Source organism: Teleopsis dalmanni, chromosome 1 (genome assembly GCF_002237135.1).
Source record: "Teleopsis dalmanni isolate 2A chromosome 1, ASM223713v2, whole genome shotgun sequence".
Classification (NCBI taxonomy): Eukaryota; Metazoa; Arthropoda; class Insecta; order Diptera; family Diopsidae; genus Teleopsis; species Teleopsis dalmanni.
In genome coordinates, this window is record NC_051846.1 from 153549500 (window position 1) to 153572026 (window position 22527).

The following is a 22527-nucleotide window of genomic DNA, read 5'->3' on the forward strand; positions in this document are numbered from 1 at the left end:
TAAACTTTGTTCAATTTTTCAAATTCCATAATCATGGTAATAAAAATGACGGTTAATATTATAATTTTGGAGTAATAATTGAGTTTTATTTAAATTAACTTGTTTACATTATATTTTATCTACACTGTAAAAAATAAACTGGAGTAATTTTGTAAAAGGAATTTGAATATTTGTTTAAATGAAAAGTATATTCAATTTATATATACATAAAAATATGTACATCAATTTTTTTTTTGTAATTTGTTTAATACTATTCCTATTAAAGTAAAAATTAAGATAATAAAAAAAGAATCTTTAAATATTTAGGTAATTCAATAGCGTCTACACTGGAACAAGTACAGAAATTTTTTTGTAATTTGTTGAATATATTCTTATTGAAGTAAAGTCTAAGATAATGAAGTTAAGGTCTTTAACAAAAAGTTAACTCAATAAAATCTGGACTGAAACCAATACATGATTCTTCACAGAGAAGAAATAGAAAAGATAAGCCATGTTCTTTCTTATAGCTGTTTATGAAATATGTGTTCCGCTTTGCAATCAAGTCAAAATATTATATATTTGAAACAAGTTTGGAACCTTAAATAACATGAACTACTGTAGAAAACAATTTTGGAAATTTCATTTCATAGATATATCAACTGAATCTAGTTTGCTTGACAATATGTTCAATAAATCAGTTAAAAGTGACATATATATCGTAAGCTTTTATATATAGATTTATATAAGTAAAATTAATCAAATGCTCACTGTAGTTTAGACAATAATTATGTCCAAATTTCGACACATTTGAAGCAAGTGTACACCATATTTCCATTTGTGTTATAATAAACATATATCAGATTATCTGTTGGACCCCTCTGTTAGGTTTGGGATTTATAAGATGAAATGAACAGAAGGTCGTCATGAGTGGACGTAAACGACAACAACCCTTGTCAAGCCTCGATATATAGGAGTATTCTAAAGAATACGTTTTGGACTGTTCCCATAAACTGTGAAGTTGTTAGGGTTTTATTCCGTAAAAGAAAGATCTTTTGTGTTTAGGTTAACCTGCAGATCGTTTGCTTTTTGCAGTGCTGACGAGGTACCCTGCAAAAGCATCAATGAATTAACTATGAAATATTGCGATACGCAAACTTTGTAGGAATTGTCATAATTAAAAGGGAATTAAGTTAATCGATCATAATCATGTTTCTACCACGGACTACAGAAAAAACGGCTCTAATGTTACTTCACTGGCTTGTTAGAATTAATACAAGTAGACTTATTTAATCTCCCTAACTTTATCTGCAAAGCCAGAAGGCTTAACCATGATAATGCGTGGGTCATATTGGAAACAATGACTAGTGTAGCTCGCTTTTTCCTGGCTACTTAAAGAGCATCACAATGGGCGAGTGTATTTGTTAATATTGGTATCAACAAGAGGTAGAAAACTTGGAATCAGGCTACAAGAATAACATATAAATATGATAAACTCATTTATTATCATTCTACTGATTAGTGGTTTAATATTTGCTTTTTAAATAGATCAAGATATAATTCGTGACTAATAAAGTTTTAAGTGAATTATTCGTACATTTAAAATACAATTAATTGATTCTCTAACGTATTTTATTAAAAAGGCACCTATTGTATTATACGAGTATAAATTCATACATACCAAAGTATGGCTAATAAGAAAACCAAGTTCATTTCTGAAAACTATTGTATATTAGATTGTTGAAAAAAAAATAAATAGTTTATATTTAACCCTTTCATGCACGAGGGCAAAATTGTCATTATATGATTAACGTCTCGTTTAATTTATAAAGCAGTTTTAATTGTATGAAGAATAAACTAAATAAGTATTAATTTAGTTAATATCAGCTGATACTTATTAATATTATTATTAATGTTATGCTATTAACAATTAATAATGTTATGATATTTAAAAATTATTTTAAAGTCGCTTATTTAATTTACTGTATGAAAGGGTTAATAATGAATGTGATATATTGATTCTAACCTCTAATAAAAGCGTTTCTTGAGAATATATACCCATGATTATTATAAGTGCATGAATTGTGACATATTCTATATTCATATATAGATATTTGTATATATATGTTTCTTTATAATTTTAATATTTTTTATATATATTTTAATTATTATTATATATATATATATAAAATATATATAAAAAATATGAATATATATATATATCTTATATATATAATTCTTCTGTACGTGTGTTGACAGTGAACTCCTCCTAAACGGCTGCACCGATTTTGATGACATTTTTTGTGTGCGTTCAAGTGGATTCAAGGAAGGTTTAGATTCACAATTTGGCCCACTGGATAATGTCTTTTTAATTAATTTTTTATTTTTTGGTATCCATATACTTTTATATTGGAAATTTAAAATTTATTCATGCTTACTTTGATTTGTTTAAAAAGTTTAAAATCTCTAAAATGAATCGTAAAACTGCCGTTGCATAGCTTAAGTGCATTTAAATTCCGCATTATAAATCGTTTGGCAACCGATCTATTAAACAATGATATGCAGCGCGAATTTCAGTATAGCTCTGAAGATTTGGTTGAATTTGTTACAAGAAGCGAACAAATCTTAACGCACCAACAACATGTCATTTATGATCGGGTTTCGAACGCAATTGCGTCAAAAAAAGAAGGCGGCTTTTTTTCTTGGATGCACCAGGAGGAACTGGAAAAGCTTTCTTAATTTCAGTCATTCTTGCAAAGGTTAGAATGCAAGGAAATATCGCTTTAGCACTTGCATCATCTGGAATCGTTGCGACATTGTTAGATGGTAGTAGAACAGCCCATTCGGCACTAAAGTTGCCACTAAACATACATTCATGTGAAAATGGGGTATGCAATATTAAAAAACATTTAAATATGGCTCAAGTACTTCAAAAATGTCACATCATTGTTTGGGATGAATGCACAATGTCACATAAATATTCATTGAAAGCATTAAATGAACACTTAAAGATTTAAATGCCAACTATAGACTTTTTGGAGGCGCTTTAATTGAAAATCAATGCTTGCCTAAAATCATCCATTTTGTGGCGAAGTGTCCATATATTGCGACTTACCGAAAACATGCGTGTTGGACTACAGAGCGATTTAGCTGCAGAACTGTTTGCCAAACAATTGCTGGATATTGGTAACGGAAACGTAAGTCTTCATGAAAATACGCACTTTATTAAATTGCCAGAAAATGGTTATAAAATTGTTAATTCGGAAGAGAAGTTAATAGAAAACGTATTTCCTAACATATATCAAAATTATCAGAACCATCAATGGCTTCAAAGTAGAGCGATTCTGGCTGCCAAGAACTTAGATGTCGATGAAATCAATTTCAAAATTCAAGCTAAGCCTTCTGATCTATATATATACGTACAAAATGGCCCAACAAAAATATTGTTCATGATTTAGCTTTAAGTTAACATTATAGCCCATAATAAAACTGTTAATATAATATTAAAAAAAACCTTTTGTCATGTAAAATGTAGTGCTTATAAGGATTTGAAGTAACATGAAAATATTTGTAACATAAGTAATGCATGTGGACTTTTTGTAGTTCAAAAGAAAAAATCAATTCAAAATAATTTTAGCATTAAAATGTTAAAGGTTAAGTTGAATAACAACAAATACTATAACTCAGCTGAGCCAGGAAAATTAATTGCAAGGGGAAACAACGTTCGCCGGGTCAGCTAGTATATATATATATATATATATATATATATATATATATATCTTTATATATATATATGATATATATCCTTTTAAGTGTATTTATATATTTTTAATAATAAATAAAAATTTTCAAAAATTATTTTAAATTAAATACGAATATTAATTTTTTGTTAATATTGTCAGCCATATTTAAACTGTTTTAATGTACATATTAGTTTACGTACGTTCATATCGTGAGTACATACATACATGTACAGTCTTAGAGTTAGTGTGTGATTATACGAATCGCTGGCATACAAACTTGTACGATATTTTGTAATAAACTTGTACAACAATTTAATTAACTTCACACGTAATATTTTTATACTTTTTCTTTATAATTGTTTTACGACTTTAATATGAAAAACCTTTAAAGATAATTAACGTATTTTTGGCAGTTTTTTCGTTTAGTTGCTTTGCTACTTAGATTGCAGTGCTTGAGTAATAATTAATTTAAATTTAAAAAAAATATAATATACTGAAATATAAATAAATTTTGCTTTGAAGCCATAAATGCTTTAAAAATTACTTAATGGACGCCATAAAATTGTTTCGAATGTTTTTATGGCTCGGGGTTAAGTTAAATATGAGTTGATAATTTTATTAATAAATAAAAGATATATTGTGCTTAATCTATACATCAGCAGAAATGATAATTTATAGAAGGTAATTTACTTAAACATCCGATTTTAAATGACGAATTTTGATTTTAAAACTGGCATTTAACGTGGAGTTCATGATCCAAATGACTGAAAGGGGATGTGCTTAAACAGGAAATTTACTGGTGATTGGCTGGATTTGTATTTTAAATAAAATTTATTTGCCTAAATTGACTTTAGGAGGTAGTTAATTTTTGTGACGAAGTATATATGAAGAATTTGAAATAGAAGAAACAATTACATCAGAATGTTATTTAAAATTATTAGCTTCGAAGAATTCTAGACATAAAAATTTTAATACATATAAATAGAGCTATTTTTGTAGATATATATTTTAATGACCAATATAAATTTAAGTTCAAAAATTTTAAGTATTACTTAAAAGTATTACTTAAAATTTTATATCTACGTACATACCGAAATAAAATTATTATTATTGATGTGTTTTCTACATGTAATTCATTTTGAATTTAATTGTGTTCAGATATAATATCTATATGTACATAACATATGCCACATGTCATTTTAAATTCAATTTTAAGTTGACCTAGAATTTTCATAATTTATAGCGTATTTTGGTTTATTAAAAAATTCTATTAGAGTATAGAAAACATCCGGAGAACAAACGGTAGAATGTGCTATTGCACTAATTTCAAAAGGATGGCGCATTCCAACAAGTTGACAATGTAGCAGTTGCTTTTATGAAAAGGAAGTCAAATCAATAAACTACTTGCATGGTTCTGCGCGGGACTATAGACGAAGTGGTTCTTATGTCTAGAATAGCATTTCTTTACTGATAAGTAAATTATGTTGCATTACAATTATTTTATTATGATAAATGCTTGAAGCAATAACTATTCAACTTAAAAGCTTAAAAAGCCTTTTACTATCCATTCTGTTTTTAACTGCATAATGAAACTACAGTTTTATAAGCTGAAGTCTTAGTGATTAAGGAGGTAAGCTCGGTCAATTACAAACCACATCCACATCAAACCACAAACCACAAACCACAGAATAGATATAAAGCTTGAATTTTTATTTACAGTTAAGTGAAAATTTAAACTCTTCAACTTTTCACCGTTAACACAAAACGGTGTTAAAAATTAGAAATAAACCTTTGTTTTGACTTTACGACTTATTTCGTTTCTTGAACCATGAGTGTTATCTCCCAACTTTACGGTTCGTTCCCAGAATCAATTCAATTAAATAACATATTTTATATATCATTTTTATTCATCCCATCTTCCAACCAAATTGTAACTACTCACTAATACTCATTAATACTCATTATAAATATGAGGAAAAATCAGATTGAGTGGTTTGAATTGCCTAAAATGTAGTAGGTATGGAATTCAGTCATCTAGGTTTGACAAATATTACAAATCCACTTCAAAAAAGTATGGGTTTCAAACCTGATTGATCTATCTTATTAGCTAGAAACGACAATAGGATGAACTGTTGAAATGACAATCAGAATATATAGATTTTAAAAAGTCTCCGCTGCCTTCATTCATTACTTTACTAACAAACTCCAAGAACAGTAAGAGCCATAAGTTTTGTATAAGAACAAACTATATTTGAAATATTTTGTGATTTTTTTTCAGAAATTAATAGAATTTTTGAAGGATAGTAAAGTTGTAGGTACTATCAAATAATTTTTTTAATTAAAAGTGAAAAGCACGTTTCTAATTAAATATGCTTCAATAAAGTCAAATAGTGATAACATTTGATTTAGACCTAAGCTACATATGCCAGTATAAATAATATATTATCGTTTATATGCTTAGAAGTAACAAATTTGTACTGTACTTACCATATCGAGTGAACACATTTTCTTCCGTTTTTAGTTCCATTAATTATGCAAGTACACCCCGCGTATTCACCGGTGACTTTTATGCACGCAAACAAAAGTCACATGACGCAGTTCGAATATGTCAAATTAATTTTCCAAATCAGCTGATTAAATGTCATTTATCATAATTGGAAATATTTTACGCGTTTAATATGAAATTTACACGCAGTAGCTGAAAATGTCAAATGGAAAAGCGAAATTAGCATTTTTTTTCCAAAAATAGTTGACTTTCATATGAAAACGACCTCCTCACAGAACCTTAGAAAAATAGTTCGTTTAATGAGTTTATTGAATTTTGATGAACTGTCATGACTTGGCATGCATAATTTCGTTGCTGACATAGGAAAATGCACACGACATGAATTTGATATGAAAAATTACTGCCTAATGTGTTGCATGCCACTTATACAATATCCGAAATGAATGTATCTGAAAATTTGAGTAAAAATCGAAATGAAAATAAAAAGCAGCTGAAAATTTGTGAAAAATATTTCATTAACGCAACGCAAAAGAGGACTAAATGTATGTTTTTTTTTTTTTTGGGTCAAATATATGTAGATTATTATCTTCTTGGTATCCCTCACTTTTTATGAATAAATTTAGTTTCTATTAATATATTAATATAAGTTTTATGTGCTTTTGTACATATTAAAAACCATTTAAATATTGTATTACGAGAATGCTTACGAAAGTGTTTGTATCTTACTATTATTATTAAGTTGAAGTTACTTTGAATTATGATAGATCAATCAGAATGAAGGCAGCGGAGACTTTTTAAAATCTATATATTCTGATTGTCATCCTATTATCGTGCCCAATTATTAAGATAGATCAATCAGATTCGGAATCCATACTTTTTTCAAGTGGACTTTGAATATTTCTTATCTGCTGAAAATATGTAAGTGGTGATAAACCACCATTTTCGATTTCGACATTTTATATTTCTTCGATATCGATATTCGATATCTTATCGATATTTTATACATCGAAAAACAGAATTAGAAATAGAATTCTTTTCAGATTTCAGACTAGGTTGATATTGTCAAAAATTAAATATGACCTCCACTAGAAGGTCTATAGACAACATAAAGATCCCCAAAGCATTTCTAGCTTTAAATTAGAGAACAGATCATTTATGTTTTGATCTAAAAAAGACCTGAGCTTGTTCTTTCACAGTATGAGTGGAAATCGTGGGCTATATCTAATTCATTCTCTTTAAAATTATATGATCAAACTATTTAACCAACTTCATTCAGAGTGTTTATTTTTAAAGTATAAAGTTTCAATATCTCGGAAGTGTCACCACTGCAATAGCCTGACACCAGTTGATTATACACAAATCAGCTGTCATATATTAGATGAACTCATTTTTTAAAGGTACTTACAAAAAGAATTAAAAGGGTATGTATAAAGCGGTTATATTTTCTATTCTATTATTAACAAAAATATGATAATATATATATATTTGATATATATCTTTTTTGATTATAACAAACTTTTATAAGAAATTTTCTAAAGGATATTTTACTTAATAATTATTAACCAAAATTGTAGAGAACATTAAAGCATATTGTAGCTGCGTCAAATTCTGATCAAGTCTTTTCAAAAGATTTGGTACAATGACAGACCTCACACAAGCCACTACTTTATCAAGTAATCTCTTTAATTTTTTCATGGAAATGATTAGGCCAGATGTCCATCGTATTGATATATATATATATATGTCTATATACATATATATATATATAAATATATATATATTTTAAAGATAATTTTATCTAATCGACATTATTGGGAGTAACAAGCAGCTGCCGTTATAGAAAAGAGCTCTACGAAACTTGGCTTAACCATGAAATTGGGTTAGATAAAATAATGTATCGTTGGGACGTTGAATTGATTGCTGGTGACTCTACTCTCGAAGCTGTCGTAAATTTCATTAACCTTGGCGCAGCCATAATTAACAACAGTGATGTCAGCCTGGATATCAGAACCAAAATGGTTTTTTCTAATAGGTGCGAATAGTACTTTAATATTGCTGCTTTGAAGCATGGACGTTGAAGCATGGTAGTCTTAAAATGATCCGAATGAACTTAAAGCTGAATGAGTTCTCTAAAGGCAACTTTAGCGTATTAAAATCCAGTGATTCGCTGGCGTGGTCATGTCGTGAGGATGAATAACAATTTTTAAGCTAAAAGGTTTTTGATGCGGACTTAAAGACACCAGACATAGAGAAACACTGTGTCTCCGTTGGAAAGATTACGTTGATTGATCTATAGCAACACTTGACGTAAGCGACTGGAGAAGACGTACACGTAGAGTATGTGCTTTTAGAAAAATCTGCATCAGACCGAATGCCGACAAAGGGTTGTTATGGATATTTAAAGAAGTGAGTGAGTAAGTTTAATGCTCTTTGCGGGCCTCTTCTGGGTGATCCTAAGAAGTATTTTAGTCTTTAGTTGAAGTAATTTTCGCTCTTAAAATACTCTTGTAGAAAATTTTTATTTATGGGAGTAACTTCTCACACATGATCCGTGCTTATCATATAATATAATAATTATGATAATTAGTATATTGATTATATGATATTATAATTTCTACTAGGTTCGATGACAACGATCAATTGACTTATAACCTAAGTTTTATCTTTTTCTAAACGCAAGAAAAAAATGTTTATTCATTATGTGTATTATATGAAGCTATTGAATACAAGAAATTATATATTCACAGAGTAGTAATCTGATACGTTTTAGAAATTTTTGTGAATATTTGTTGGTAAAACTTTAAAAATATATTAGAAATTAGTCCCATTTATAAAAATTTAAGCCTTATTTATGCTCCTGAAGTAATAAATTCTATTAGACCTCAAACCTAAAATACTTCTGTAAAAATGTCATTTTCTTTATCTATAAAAATTTGATTCTTTTAAATTTTTATTTTAAAATATTTACAGTGGTGAAATTTTATATTGTTTTTTTTTTTTATTATTGAAAAATTAATTATTCTTAACTTTTTCTCCTTCTCTTCCATATTTTATTTAGTGCTTTTGGTAAGAAAACCAAGGCAACTTGCGCACAGAAGTTTATAAAGGATTGAATATTAAAATTAATTTATAATCAACCGTTATAAGCAAATGAATTACGATAAACATAAGAAACGAGAGGAAAAATGTATAAAATAATGGCAGCAAAATAAAATCGCATTGAATTAAGAGGGAAAATTGCTAAAAAAAATGTTGAAATCAGGAGTGAGTTTAATACGAAAAAAAAAAAATAAAAATAAAAATATGAGGTTTAATAACAGACGGCGGCATATTGTGTATCTTTTGAATAAGGAAAAAGGATACAAATTTTTATTGTTATATCAGAAAAAATAAGTAAATAAAGTAAAAACAACAACAATGTTGACTTTAAGGCGTCAGTGTGGCGTATATGCTTAATTTCCCTTTTTTTCTGCAACATTTTACTTTGCGTTTCCGTTTCCGTTTGAGTAAAGCGTATCGAAGACGATTAAAAAATTCGCTCTATGGGCCCTGATGATTGCAAATGGAAAAAAATGCACGAGAAGGAAATTATAATAATTTTTGCTCGTTAAAAAAAAAGTAAAATTATTAAAAATTACAAAAACAACGCGTTTTTTTCCTTAAGATAATGAAAAGGGGTTAGGTTGGGTTGACTTGACTGGTAGCTACAAGCGAAAAATAAACTTCGGACAAAAAACGAGGAAGAAAAAATCGAATCCTAAGAAAAATTTTGACACAAAGCAGGAGTCAAAAATCAACCCGCAAAAAGTTCGATTGTTTAATATTTTTTGTTTCCTGCTGTTACACTTTTTTATTTATGTTTCCTTTCAATTTTTTTCTCAACGTTTATTATTTTTATTTTGTTTTGTTTTTTTAATTGTTTGTTAAAATAATGAAAAAATAACAAGAAAAAGAATAAGCACGGGCCCAACAATGCACATTATGAACAAATAAAAAAATTTAAATTAAATATTGTTCAAGTAGTAGTCGCGGAATAAGGAAAATTTTGGGAGTAGAATGGAAAGCGTGCACATTTTCCTTTTGGACAGAACATAAAACAACAACATCGAATCCTTACAAACATATTTTTCTATCATAATTTTTTTTGTTCCGAAATAATTTGCCAGTGAATTTCTTGACAAAATGATTGTAATTGTAATGAAAAATTAATTATTAGTCGCCGACTCGTTTTTCAGCTCGTTTTTTTTTTGCTTTCTTTTTGCGTTTTTATGAAAATTGAAAAATAATTGAATTATTTTTGTAATATCTTATGAAGAAAACAAAAAGTAATATTTCATTATATGAAAATATTCGTATGAATCTTAGGAATGAGTTTAGAAAGCAAGTGTTTCAAATATGGCACCACTTTGCCGAATGCCTTGGAATGGCAAATCTTTGTCTTTATGGTATTACTACTTTTATACTGATATTAATTACACTTTCTGATATACTAATTTATTTTAATAAAAAATTTTCATTTTTCTAATATAATTATTATTACATTAACTACTCAACGTACAAAAATAAAATTTAAAGAAACTTTCATGTTACTTATGTTTCAAATTGATCCGTTTTAAAATTTGTGACCCGTTAACCTATTTGAAAGTAGTTCTAGTGATTTGGAAAAACAAATCTTTTTTCCTTTTCTAGAATTTCTTACATTATTCTAATCGAAAATTATTAAACAAGAAAATTTCCTACAACACTGTTCTCTCATCCAGAGGTCAAATATACTTAAGGGTTTTTCCAACGGAATCTAATAATGGATTCCGATAGTGTTGAATACCTATAAACGTTTTTAAAAAATTTTTGTTATAAAATTTTCCCATTATTGCAATGTTTTTGACAGATTTGTATTTGATACTTTTGTTAAAAGTCTTGAATATAACTCAGCATCCCAAAAAGCAATTAAATATATCAGTATACTCTTAAATGAATCTAAATTCCAACTACAATCAGAATAAGTCTTAGATTGCCAACATATTTATCATTAATGGGATAACATTTGTTGGACTTCTGAAGATTATACTGGTAATCACATTACATCTTAAATATATTTTAAGTTTACAATTATAAAGAACTGTTTTATAATGGTACTCCTTTAAGGTAAAAGGTGGTGCCTTGGAAAGTAGGTAGGTCTAAATCTCAGTTCCACGTTTTGAGAGTATAAATTAAACTGTATAGTGCGTATAGTGTGTAGTGTGAGTATAGTAAGAACAATGTATTGAATTATTCGTATACTAGTATATTCGATCAGGACAATAAAGAGTTAATTAAAAAAGAAAAATGCAAATTACCTATGCAAACTTTTAGTTGTAGAGTTGTTAAGTCTCTAAGCTACGAATAGATATTTGGTTAATTAAACCTTGCATTTCATGCAGATATACATTCATATTCTATATCTTTTACATATAACACATGTTTCACTAAGTACAAATTTCTTATTACTCTATTAAATTTAAAAGTCAAAGTTATTAAAATTCATTTAAACACTTTTTAAAACAGCACTTGTATTTGTATCTATCTTTGTTTTCTTTTAAGTATCTGTTTAAGTATCTCTCCCATTAGAACACAGCTGGTTATGACATCTTTATACAGCGGTTCAGTTACTATTAAAAAGGATAATGATATACAGCGATATAGGTACATTATGAGAGAGTCAGAGAAAGTCTTATAAGCTCACCTGAAAATATTAAAACTATTAACAAATCTGCAAGATCTGAAACTTCATTAGAATTAATGAAATTCAATTGTTATTGAAACTGTTTCCTGTAACTTGCATGAAAATTGAGTGGAAGATTTAATTTTCAAGCTTTGTTGCCTAATCTACACTGACCTGGAAGTAAATCCACCGCAAGACTGATATCTCTACGGGGCATCTCAATTTGAGAATTGGATTTTCTTTTAGTGGTAAGTCGTCAAATTGTATACAGTTGTCTGGATATTGTTGACTCTTCCCATATTTTCATGAGTAGATAAGTTGAGTAAATGTTTCATTCTGCAGAATTTATTGATTTATGATTGGAGAGATCTAAAACTTTTTAGTCTCTATTTCGTACTATATATACCTGTTTGAATTTATAACAATATTACAAGTTCAAGTGAAGAAATTAATAGAAATGGTGTTGGATGTAACCATTTTAGATGCAAATATCTGTATTATATAAGTATACTTATATGTATAACATACATACATATGCATAAAATACATATATTAAAATTTAAAGATTTGAAATACGAATGGTACTTTGCATTTACAGGGGTCGTCACTGCTGGTAATATTTAGCTTGCTCTCAACCGGGCGGATCTAGGTTGAAATATCTCTTAAAATTTAAGACTTTTTTCGATTGATCGCTTAAATGTTGATTCTGATGAATCTGCGGCTAGTTATAGACCAACATATAGCGAATTATATAGAGCAATAGCAGTTAATAAATCCTAACCAAAACATATGTCAGTCATGAAATTTTTTTTCGTCCAAGTATTATTATTGTCAGATTGTATTGTACATGCATTAATTGATATCAGATATTAATGCATATAAAACTACTTGTACTCGTATGGGTATCTAATGTACCTAAATGTATGTAACTATGAAGTATTGCGATAATATCTAAAAAAAAGAAGAATGCAATATTTTGATTGATTTGAATGTTGCGATGAGTGACTAGAGGACTGTGACTGATGATTGATTGACTTGAAATAGTTTTTTCTATGTTGAAAAATAAAAATAATATGTTATTATACAGAGGGGAAAAATAAACTTTTTTTGTTAGTTGAGAGGTTAAAAAAAATTGACAACATGCAAATTGTTTCGGCAGGAAATGTTCTTTTTTTTCCAGCACGTAACAGAAAAGTTGTTGTAATTGTGTTGCCAAAAAGTATCTTTTAATTTATATATAAACAAAAGTTGTTTTTGTTGTTATGAAGACAAAATAAATAGAAATAAATGTTACAATTCAAACGTTCATGGAAGAGAATATCACAAGTTTTAGAGAAATTTAATTAGAACAAACGCCAAATAAATAACGAAGCCTCACCGGATGTGGTTGCGAAGATCTTACAGCAGAAATGCGTCCAAGAAATTATTTACTTTTTATTGTAAAATATGTAAATAGAGTTAGACATGTATGAACAGCTTTCCGAATTACAAGAAAGAGCAGCCATTATTACAGTTTTACCGCAATTAAAAAGTGTGAATGTATTTTCTATTATTTTTATCTACTGCTCTTAAAATTAAATATTATTTTTTTAATTTTTTCCTTTTTAATGTAAACTTCCGTATAAATACATTTTTATTATTTTTATTTTTCGTTATTTTTTTTTTGTTTTGTTTTCTTAGTAATGTTTTTTACTAGTTTTATTATTAAATTAAATAATGTCGACATGACAAAAATATCTGTGGGAACAAAAAACAATTTTTGAGTAGCAGCAACGCATTGTTTTTCGATTTTCATTTAGAAAGTACCAATTTAGTTATTAGTGATTGTCAGTGAGCTATAGTCGGTCAAGAGGACACTTAATAACAGATAAAAATACTCATAATAATATATACTACGGTTTGCTAAGATAAATGTTAACTGTCTATTGTGCAGTAGATTTAAATGTTTTTGACATTAAAAAGAATCTACTTCAAAATTGCTATAAATATAGAAATAGTTCTTCAGAAGTTTTGGATTGTAAGAGCTGCTGTGACTTACTTTGTGTAGACGAAAATGTTAAGTCTTCATAATAATACCTACAGAAGATTAAATTCTTATTGATATTTTAAATAATCTACTTCAAAATTACTATAAAGATAGACATAGCTCTTCAGGAGTCTTTGATGTAGTTTGTGTACACGAGAATGATATCATAAGAGACCTTTACGTCCTTCTTTCTGCATACTTAAAAGTAAAGCTATGTCTGGCAATGTTAAAACTCTGACATATTTCAGATCCTTACCCTCCCAAACATATTCCGAAACTCGAAAAAGAGTACAAAATTACTGAATTATGAAAGATTTATAGAATAAAGAATCTTTATGGTAGGAGACTAGTGCTTTTTTACATCTGCAGATGTTATGTTTTACATCTGCAGAAAACAATTTAAGTTTTGTAAATTAAATTAATATTATATTAATCTCTGTATGATTTCATAAGTGTATCTACTTGTATAAATTATATAAAATATGATAGTGTGATGTGAAGTGCTGACAGACAGTAGTTTTTCTTTAATACCTCTTAATTTAAGTTGTATCTCAAATTCAACATTACATACCAATGTACCCAAGTAATTTTAGTTTATATCATCTTTTAGCCTGCACGCAATACCAAATATTTTGTTGGCAATAGATAAATGTAATCATTAAACTGTAAAGAAATATCTATGAGATATGCGTGTCTTACATCAATTGCATCTAATTTATAAAATTTTTTTTAAGCATTTCTCACTGATTCAAATTCTAATGAGATGGAAATGGGAAAATTCGGAAGTAATTATTTGAGTATCTCATAACACACTTATTAAAGGAATTGGCTTACAAATGCTGGTAAAGGTTAATGAACTGGTACTTAAGTATTAAAGCAACATTATGTTAAATTAAATAATTCCATATATTGAACACAATCAATCTATAGAGGTATCAATATATATATATAACTTAATTCACTTTTAAGCAATATTAAATTAAGAAATAGTGTTAGAAATTTGTACACATAACTTACGTATTAGAATGATATTACGTATTAGAATGTTGTCCTTAGACTTTTGTACTTAACTAATCAGATATACAGCACTATATTCCATTTTTCATATGAAATCCATATAAAGAAGTTCGTAATGTTTAAGAAACACTCTTAATTCAAGATGGCGAACAATATATCTTTAAGGCACTCCTTAGAGGGGGAGTGAACATACAAGGTAAAGTGTCTGATTGCATTTAACGTGGCCCCCTCTGGATCACCCGCTACAATCAGATACAATCATCCGTATGTAGTAAACTAATGAGTGCAGCGAAATTCTTATCATGGGTATATGAGGTTATTGAACTCATCGTGGAAAAACACAACTTTAATGAAAATGAATTGTCAGTCTCTTGGGGGCGCTCAGTACTACCAAATGGCTACATCAAACCACTGATCGGGCTTATCAAATTATCTAGCTACGGCTCACTCGGAGTACTTATATTGACTGTATGTGATTTTTTAGTAAGGTTATTAATATTCAATAGTTTGCTGTTTAGGATTTGTTTTTTTATACATAGTATTTGTATATAGATTTCAGTAGCGTTTTGTTATGAAAGAATTAGTAAAAACCTTACTGCTAAAAACATAGAATTACTCGAGCGTGGCAACTTATATTCCATCATATTCCAATTTTTATTCCAACTTATTATATATCATTCTTCCATTATTCCATCACTTTTTTCATTATATATGTATATAGTATTACACTCATTATATAGAATTTCAGCAAAGTCGGTGCGCTCATAACTTTAGAATCTTTTATAATTATGAGTAGCAATTCTATTAAATAATAACTTAAAAATCACTTTAAATAATATGGAAATTGCAGCAAAAATTTTAATTTCCTTTAAGCTTATCGAAATAAAAATCTTACTATTGTTATGAAACAGAAGTGATATACGTATATATTTCCAATATTATTTATACTTGCTTGGGCTGTAGTAGCATTTGATACTTTTCAAAATATAAAGTGCGTGTTAGTAGCACCAAAGTTATTGAAGACTTCGCTATATAAATATCAAGAGCTATTATTAGGAAATTTCTTTCTTTATTATAAAGATTTTATAATTTATCATAATGAAGGTTGCTAACGGTTCATTATATTGGAGTTAGAATTGATTAATTATTGTCATATAGACTCGTTTTAAAATTGAGCGAAGTCAACAAGATTGGTATTAATCCAATTATATTTCGTATATATATGAGGCATAATAACATATAACAAAGTAAATGATATAATAAGCGACCATTTAGACTTTAATCAAATCAGTTAAAAAAGGAAAGCTGTATGGAACAAATATATATTATATATTTATTAAGTTTCGTATTTTATATCGAAAAATAAATAGCACTTAACAACTTACAAGTCAAATTTATTTAGAATTTTATCAAAATGATATCCAGGTTAATAAATTACCCCAAATCACCTGTCTTGCCTTATATTTCCTGTAAACTGATTTTAATGATTTACATGACAAATATTAGTCCTGATTTGATCAGCGAGATTTTTGATGCTTAAGTCAATATTTGATTGGGATTTTCTTGGTACTTAAAAGAGATTGTGAATGCGTTCAATTGTTCCGCATTTATGTGGAATTCAACGAAGCATTGTGAGTGCTTATCAAAATTTATAAGGTAATCACTTTACACTTGTGCAAATAAAATCTACTGAAGACCGACGTCACTTGGATATACATAACACACTTGAGAGCAACCAAATTATATATTAAAAGTAAGATTACAACAAAAAAGTGAAGCAGAAGAAAGCAATGTGTAGGCAATTGTTTTTTGAAGTTAATTTTATATTGGTGTAAACGTTGTAATTGAAGAAAGCAAAAATTATTTTGGAGTAAATTTTAAAACTGTAATTAAAGCAAATTTGATACTAAACCCGAATTTAAGTAGAAACTATATTTCGCTTGGTTTACGCACCTGTACGCCGCGGCGTACCTAATAATTTGTTGGCATTAATGATCTTCAAAGTGGTTCATAATGGCAGTTCACATGAAATTATGACTCAAATGGAAATTTTATGCAAATTAATATGCGTTCAAACTGACTTTTGACTGCTAATATCGCTAGAAAGTTACTAAAAAAAATGGAGTAAATAGTTTTAAATATAGTTTCGGATGTTAATGGATATAACGAAAATATGATAGAGACAGGTGAAAAACCTTAACTTCATTTTTATAAATTATTTCGGTTTTCGGTTATGATTCAGTCATGGATCACAGCTCGTAGTTTACCTTTGTTGCGCATAAATTTGTGTATTTGGTATTTATTATTTTGTGGATCAAACAGAGATCAAGTCGAGTTATGGCTTAAAAATGGCTACCAGTTAATAGCGTTGATCTCTAAGCCGATTTATTTTACCTCTTTATTTCCTTTTTTCTAACCAACTTTGGTCTTTCTTTATATGCTCGAATAATTTTGGCTATGACTTCACAAAATCCAAAAATTGTACGTTTCTATCTAATTAGCTTTATCATACTGAATTCATGTAGTTAATAATGCTAAATGCTTGTAAATAATACAATACCAGTTAAATAGATATATGTATTTTTATATTAATATATATAAATGTAAATATATTTAATTTCTATTTGTATATTAGTAGTCAGTATATATACAATCGCTTAACTGGCCATTTGTTAGCAGTTTAAGCATAAATTAACCGCTAAGTGGACTTAGAAATTTGCTCAACTCATTCCAGTTTTCTTTTGCTTTTTCTATTCACTCTACTAATTTTTAATTACTAATATTATTTACTTTTTATTTACATAGCTAATAAGTGAGTAAGTTTTATATCCATTCATATACATATACAATAATGCAATTGAATTGTCTACGGTATACTGGGCGCTTGAAATATGTATATTGTATATCCGGGATGAAACTTATTGAGAGAGTTGGTCAGGATTGTTCCAAGTGCGTGAAAATAAATTAGGTGTAGTTTTTAATCATGAGAACTATTAAATCAGTTAAATCAGTTAAATCATTTAAATTTAAAAAGGACTGATTGATTTAAAAGGAAAAAATGAAACGCGTTTTGCATGTAAGGTAGTTATTTTTGAAGAATAGAATAGAAAAAAGCGGGAAACAAGCTCCCAACGGAGCAACTATAGTCTGTGCTGCAACAGACCTTAACCGAATAGAAGACATTCCACCTTTCGAATGAAAGTCAGCATGTCAGCCGTTGTGGACTTCCTAATGCCAAAAGGGGAGTGTAGTTCTTGACCCATGGACTTCTTCCTGGCAATTACAGAGAATGTGACTGCAAGTCACGTCTGCTTCTAGGTACAGTCGGCAATCTATCTTTTCGTCTTGCCAAATAACTTCACAAATTTTGAAATTTCTTTCTTTAAGCTATGGAAGTGTTTCAGAATTTAAGCTTTTATAGTTTTCAATGCATTTGCTTAACTTGTTTAATAATGTTTTGTTAATAATATGCAAGCTTTTTCCAAATTCTTGGCAGATGTGGGAGACATAAGGTTATCCTTATGTTGACACTTCTTAGTCAAAACATTAATATTAACACTTCATTTAAAAAAGATTCATTTAAAATTGTACACAATATTATTAGTTACTTCTTCATTCATTAAACTGTATTAAAACATACAAATAATTATGTAGATACATTTTGAGTAATAAACACTGCCTTTCTAAGTCAACTAGCTATACTCATATTTATTGGATTTGTGTGCAATGTACTGTCTATGACAGAATTTGCTGAGATTTTGTTAGAAACATTAATCTGATATGTTTGGATTTTAGTAAATTTCTGTAAATTTGTAATTTTCTGTAAATGTAATACATGTTGAATTCAAAAACCTACTCTCATCTTTCTATCCTTGTTATTTTTAAATAAATTTAATTCCATTACGCATTTCTTCACTCCTCGCCCTAATATTTAATTATGCAACAAGAAGTTAATGTGATCATCAGACAATTCGCACTGATACTTATTGTATGCGATCATTCAAACTACAACTATTTTTAGCAGATTGCACATTGCACTCATTTGGATGCATCTTCTAGTGTCTTCCATTCCAGATCGTATAGTTTCTGTTAAAAAAAAAAGAAATAATGCATTTAGGCATGTTAAATGTCATTTATCACTTGACAGTTTCTGTGCTCTGCTCGGTTGTTATTATTGCCATTGTAAATATTATATGAAATGATTTTTGCTAAATACTTTAAGAAATTTTCATTCGACTCAGTCGACGCTTATACGTGGGTGGATAAGAATTTATTATGACAACGCTGATAATCGTGGTGATGGTGATGATGAAAATGTTGCTAATGCTAATATTGCTGATTTCTGATGTTATTTATCGCATAGCAAATAATAAAACAATTACTGCAAACAAGAAAAAAATGTGATAAATGTTTATAAATCTAAATTCTTTTGGATTTTTTATTAATATCACTTAATTCTATTGCATACATCATCAGCAACACATCACACGTTTTATCACTGTGGGCAACGTATTTGATTTTATTGAAGACATCCTGTACGTCGTTCATGAACGATATTTGCTTGATCTTGTAGATGAAGTAACAAATTCTAATTTAATAATTTTTAATGATGCTGATGTTATGTTTCAAGAATTTATGTTGGGTTTCTTGATAAATATTCTAATATTTAATAAAAGCATTATTGAGTAGATTATAGAGAATAATTGCGCAAATTAAGAAAAATTTACTTATTTTCTAAGATTTCAAATTTTCAATCAATTTTTATTCATTTGTGTCCTTTACATCATAGTGACGTAATGAAGGGATATGGGTAAGATTTCTCAGACCTATTCTTAGTACATTCTTTTCACTAATAATTGATTATAACCTAATGTGGTGATGTATAGGTATATGGTTGTTTATAATAATTAATGGATGGATATCAACGCCTTCTAGTTCGACACTTTTATATCATTCTGTTCAGAGTGTATCGCAATTTTTTAATTTAAACAGTGTAAGCTTTAATAAAAGCACTGAGTCAAATTTTAGCCAAGTCAATTTGGTCAATTTTTGGATATGTTTGTCAGTGACTTTATTTCTATCAACTGTTTGAGTGATTAGTGAATAGACACTGTCGATAAATCACCGATTTTTGCTTTCGTGTTAGCACCTACCTCAGAGAAATAATTTGGCTGATTTAATCACATTTTAATTAAATCTTAGATGAAAAAGGTCTTAATCGATGCATCATGTTGGTTCAATCATACCACATGTTGGCTTTCATATCTTCTTTACCACATGTGATTAAATTTTTCTAAATAAATGATCAGGTCAATTTAACTAGTATGTGGTTAGGACACATTTTTCTGAGTGGATAAACTTATATTCAATATATACCTAGCAAACCTGAGTGTGTAAATAGATAAACTGTTACCAATAAATCATATATACATTGGGTGTTGAGTGTTGATGTCAGATAAGTTCCAGGAAATATTTGTAACTTTGGCTTCAATCAAATTTTTTCAGCTTTTTCAGCCGTAGAACTCATGATATAGCAATTTGAAAATTCAACACACCCGAATATATGACGAATTGTGTTTTAATGGGGTTAGTCACAAGTAGCCCATTTATTGCTTTCTCTAGAATTTATTTCTCTTTCACTGGCAACCGTTTTAATATCCTTTAAGCAAGAAAAAGTCAAAACACTATATTAGGTTTTTTTGTGGTAAGAACAGATATTCGCAAATACTCCTTTCGTCACTTGAGATCTTCTAAACGAAGTTAAAAAATTGCTGGGATTGTAAAATTGTACCTACTTAGCTAAACAGATTACACACTTTAGCTTTTATATACTTGAAGGTGAGTTCAATAATGAGATCTTTTTGAATAACAGAATTTCTGAATTACCAAGGATTTTTGACTATTTTCTTAGGTTGAAATTTTCGTAATTTACCAAATCTCTCAAGAATTTGTTTTCTTACTACAAACGACACAACCATACAGCAGGAATGGCCTTAGGACTCACTTATAGTTGATCAATTCATTCTTTTGATTTAATTTGTTGGTTTTGAAGATTGAGATTTTTAATACATATATGTAGTTTTTCCAAATCACCTTTTCGTCATAAGTCAGGTTCAGGCATGTTATTGTATCACTCCACTCAATTCTGACACTATTGACATCCTTGAATTCATATGACCCTCATGAGTGCTAAAAATTATCTTTGTTCACACAAAACTTAAATGAAATTTGTTGTCCTGATATTATGGAGATACAAATTCCTATCCAAGACGGCAAGAATCTAATATCTGAGTTGGGTAATATAGATAATAAAATATGTTTTGCTGTTATATGTTTATTGGTATCAAAACTGTTTTCGTTTGAAATTATGAAGACCTATAAATCATACCTCTTCTGAGGATGCAAGCATCTAATATTTGAGTTCGACAATATGAATAAATAAAAAGTTTCCAATTCCTCTAAACAAGTAAAAATTTGGTAATATGAGCAAATTAAAAGTTGTTGTAATATTTTACCATAGAGACTTCGATGAAGGCCTAAGCCGAAAGTGCATTTGAGTCAACAGAAGAAACGTTTTAAGGCTTATCAGTCATTATATATAATATCTTCAATTAATTACTGGTTCTTCAAAAATATATGTCTCTTAACTTTGTTTTTGTTAAATCTCGACATAATGTCTAAAGCACTGAAGAAAAATTTTGTCTAGGTTTTGGAAAAAAAACTATAGCAATAGTTGTCAAAATTTGTGGTAAGATTCATAGGATGAGCATGAAGAAACTGCAAGGAACTTTCTTTTTGAACTTTTTTGAAGTATGTGTGATTGACGTTGATCTAATTTTTTATTTCTTTGTGTTATATGATTATCACGGTTTTAATTACGTATATGATTTTCATTTCAGCGAATAATATGTGCGATCTTGTATCAAAAAATATTATTCAATTTCCCGATAATGTTAATTTTTTCAAGTTTGCTTCCAGCACTCTCTCCATTACTTTTCATAAATATCGGTCTTGCTTTATAGTTATGTAATAGCTTTATGAAGGAAGAAATATGCACTAAAGAATTGTTGCTCTCAGCAAATAATACTTTTGGCTATAATAACCAAAGAGTAAGTGAAATAATAAAGCTTTATAACGACAATAAGTTAAAATCAATAAATAGAAAAGAAAAAGAGATATGTTATGTGAAATAAAGCCTAAGAATTGGAAAATCATTTATGAGTCGGCCTTTGTTAATCAATTGAAAATTCAGTAAACTAGATTAAAAACCTAAAAAATTGAAATTAGTATGATTCAGTGTCTTCGGAAGACATGTATTGACACAGTTTAGTTCAAAATGGATTATAGCCCAATTACTTCTAGTAACTGCTGTATTCATAACGTTTCATGTCTTATGAGGTATTTATTTTAGTATTTTATTTATTTATATATCATTATGTTTGATGAATTGTAATTAATGAAGTAATAAATTTATAAATATGGCCAGTTATTATGCTAACAATTTAGTAAGTGTTCTTTCTCTGCGAGTTATAATCAACTAGAGCTTACTATTTTTATT